This window comes from Heterodontus francisci, unplaced genomic scaffold, assembly GCF_036365525.1.
Source record: "Heterodontus francisci isolate sHetFra1 unplaced genomic scaffold, sHetFra1.hap1 HAP1_SCAFFOLD_54, whole genome shotgun sequence".
NCBI lineage: Eukaryota > Metazoa > Chordata > Chondrichthyes > Heterodontiformes > Heterodontidae > Heterodontus > Heterodontus francisci.
The window spans coordinates 1991738-1996756 of record NW_027140250.1 but is presented as its reverse complement, the minus strand read 5'-3'; positions in this window follow the sequence as shown (position 1 = coordinate 1996756).

Here is a 5019-nt window from a genome sequence, read left to right as displayed (position 1 = left end):
CACTGACACCAAGTAACAAAGACACACACTTACACCAAGTAACAAAGACATACACTTACACCAAGTATTTTGACATACACTGCAACCAAGTAACAAAGACACACACTGATACACAGTAACACAGACACACAATTACACCAAGTAACAAAGACATACACTGACACCAAGTCACAAAGACACACACTGACACCCAGTAACAAAGACATACACTGACACCAAGTCACAAAGACACACACTGACACCCAGTAACAAAGACATACACTGACACCAAGTCACAAATACATACACTGATACCCAGTAAAAAAGACATACACTGATACCCTGTAACACAGACGCACACTTACACCAAGTAACAAAGATATACACTTACACCAAGTAACAAAGACACATACTTACACCATGTAACACAGACATACACTGACACCAATTAAAAAAGACATACACTTACACAAAGTAACAAAGACATACAATTACACCAAGTATTTTGACATACACTTGCACCAAGTAACAAAGACATACACTGACACCCAGTAACTAAGACATACAATGACACCAAGTCACAAACACATACACTGACACCAAGTAACAAATACATACACTTACACCCAGTAACAAAGACATACATTGATACCCAGTAACACAGACACACACTGACACCCAGTTAGAAACACAAAAAGACCCCCAGTAACACAGAAACTCATGGACCCCCAGTAACACAGACACACACTTTCACCAAGTGACAAAGACATACAATGACACCAAGTAACAAAGACATACACTTACACCAAGTAACACTGACGTACACCTGCACCAAGTATTTTGACATACACTTACAACAAGTAGCAAAGACATACACTGACACCCAGTGACAAAGAAATCCACTGACACCAAGTAACAAAGACATACACTGACACCCAGGAGCACAGACACACACTGACACCAAGTAACAAAGACACACACTTACACCAAGTAACAAAGACATACACTTACACCAAGTATTTTGACATATACTGCCACCAAGTAACAAAGACATACACTGATACACAGTAACACAGACACACACTTACACCAAGTAAAAAAGACATACACTGACACCAAGTCACAAAGACACACACTGACACCCCGTAATAAAGACATACACTGACACCAAGTAACAAAGACATACACTGACACCCAGTAACACAGACACACACTTACACCAAGTAACAAAGACATGCGCTAACACCAAGTCACAAAGACACACACTGACACCCAGTAACAAAGACATACACTGACACCAAGTCACAAAGACATGCACTGATACCCAGTAAAAAATACATACACTGATACCCAGTAACACAGACGCACACTTACACCAAGTAACAAAGACATATACTTACACCAAGTAACAAAGACACATACTTACACCAAGTAACAGAGACAAACACTGACACCAAGTAACAAAGACATACACTTACACCAAGTAACAAAGACATACATTGATACCCAGTAACACAGGCACACACTGACACCCAGTTAGAAACACACAATGACCCCCAGTAACACAGACACTCACTGAACCCAGTCACACAGAAAACACTTACACCAAGTAACAAAGACATACACTGACACCAAGTAACAAAGACACACACTTACACCAAGTAACAAAGACATACACTGATACACAGTAACACAGACACACACTTACACCAAGTAACAAAGACATACACTGACACCAAGTCACAAAGACACACACTGACACCCAGTAATAAAGACATACACTGACAGCAAGTAAAAAAGACTTACACTGATACCCAGTAACACAGACACACACTTACACCAAGTAACAAAGACATGCGCTGACACCAAGTCACAAAGACACACACTGACACCCAGTAACAAAGACATACACTGACACCAAGTAACAAAGACATACATTGATACCAAGTCACAAAGACATACACTGATACCCAGTAACACAGACACACAGTGACACCAAGTAACAAAGACAAACACTGACACCAAGTAACAAAGGCATACACTTACACCAAGTAACAAAGACACACACTTACACCAAGTAACAAAGACATACACTTACACCAAGTATTTTGACATACACTGACACCAAGTCACAAAGACATACACTGATACCCAGTGAAAAAGACATAAACTGATACCCAGTAACACAGACGCACACTTACACCTAGTAACACAGACATACACTTACACCAAGTATTTTGAAATACACTTACACCAGGTCACAAAGACACACACTGACACCCAGTAACAAAGTCATACACTGACACCAAGTCACAAAGACATACACTGATACCCAGTAAAAAAGACATACACTGATACCCAGTAACACAGACGCACACTTGCACCAAGTAACAAAGACATACACTTACACCAAGTAACAAAGACATACACTTACACCAAGTAACAAAGACAGACAATTACATCAAGTAACAAAGACATACACTTACACCACGTATTTTGACATACACTTGCACCAAGTAACAAAGACATACAATGTCACCCAGGAACACAGACACACACTGACACCAAGTAACAAAGACACACACTTACACCAAGTAACAAAGACATACACTGATACACAGTAACACAGACACACACTTACACCAAGTGACAAAGACATACACTGACACCAAGTAACAAAGACATACACTGACACCCAGTAACAAAGACATACACTGACACCAAGTCTCAAAGACACACACTGACACCCAGTAACAAAGACATACACTGACACCAAGTCTCAAAGACATACACTGATACCCAGGTTAAAAGACATACACTGATACCCAGTAACACAGACGCACACTTACACCAAGTAACAAAGACATACACTTACACCAAGTAACAAAGACACATACTTACACCAAGTAACACAGACATACACTGACACCAATGAACAAATAAATCCACTGACACCAAGTAACAAAGACATACACTGACACCCAGGAACACAGACATACACTGACACCAAGTAACAAAGACACACACTTACACCAAGTAACAAAGACATACACTTACACCAAGTATTTTGACATACACTGCAACCAAGTAACAAAGACACACACTGATACACAGTAACACAGACACACAATTACACCAAGTAACAAAGACATACACTGACACCAAGTCACAAAGACACACACTGACACCCAGTAACAAAGACATACACTGACACCAAGTCACAAAGACACACACTGACACCCAGTAACAAAGACATACACTGACACCAAGTCACAAATACATACACTGATACCCAGTAAAAAAGACATACACTGATACCCTGTAACACAGACGCACACTTACACCAAGTAACAAAGATATACACTTACACCAAGTAACAAAGACACATACTTACACCATGTAACACAGACATACACTGACACCAATTAAAAAAGACATACACTTACACAAAGTAACAAAGACATACAATTACACCAAGTATTTTGACATACACTTGCACCAAGTAACAAAGACATACACTGACACCCAGTAACTAAGACATACAATGACACCAAGTCACAAACACATACACTGACACCAAGTAACAAATACATACACTTACACCCAGTAACAAAGACATACATTGATACCCAGTAACACAGACACACACTGACACCCAGTTAGAAACACAAAAAGACCCCCAGTAACACAGAAACTCATGGACCCCCAGTAACACAGACACACACTTTCACCAAGTGACAAAGACATACAATGACACCAAGTAACAAAGACATACACTTACACCAAGTAACACTGACGTACACCTGCACCAAGTATTTTGACATACACTTACAACAAGTAGCAAAGACATACACTGACACCCAGTGACAAAGAAATCCACTGACACCAAGTAACAAAGACATACACTGACACCCAGGAGCACAGACACACACTGACACCAAGTAACAAAGACACACACTTACACCAAGTAACAAAGACATACACTTACACCAAGTATTTTGACATATACTGCCACCAAGTAACAAAGACATACACTGATACACAGTAACACAGACACACACTTACACCAAGTAAAAAAGACATACACTGACACCAAGTCACAAAGACACACACTGACACCCCGTAATAAAGACATACACTGACACCAAGTAACAAAGACATACACTGACACCCAGTAACACAGACACACACTTACACCAAGTAACAAAGACATGCGCTAACACCAAGTCACAAAGACACACACTGACACCCAGTAACAAAGACATACACTGACACCAAGTCACAAAGACATGCACTGATACCCAGTAAAAAATACATACACTGATACCCAGTAACACAGACGCACACTTACACCAAGTAACAAAGACATATACTTACACCAAGTAACAAAGACACATACTTACACCAAGTAACAGAGACAAACACTGACACCAAGTAACAAAGACATACACTTACACCAAGTAACAAAGACATACATTGATACCCAGTAACACAGGCACACACTGACACCCAGTTAGAAACACACAATGACCCCCAGTAACACAGACACTCACTGAACCCAGTCACACAGAAAACACTTACACCAAGTAACAAAGACATACACTGACACCAAGTAACAAAGACATACACTGATACCCAGTAACACAGACGCACACTTACACCAAGTAACAAAGACATACACTGACACCAAGTAACAAAGACATACACTGATACCCAGTAACACAGGCGCACACTTACTCCAAGTATTTTGACATACACTTACACCCAGTAACAAAGACATACACTGACACCCAGTAACAAAGTAATCCACAGACAACAAGTCACAAACACATTCACTGACACCAAGTAACAAAGACATACACTTACACCAAGTAACAAAGACATATACTGACACCCAGGAACACAGACACACACTGACACCAAGTAACAAAGACACACATTTACACCAAGTAACAAAGACATACACTGACAAGAAATAACAAAGTCACACACTTACACCAAGTAACACAGACATACACTAACACCAAGAAACAAAGACAG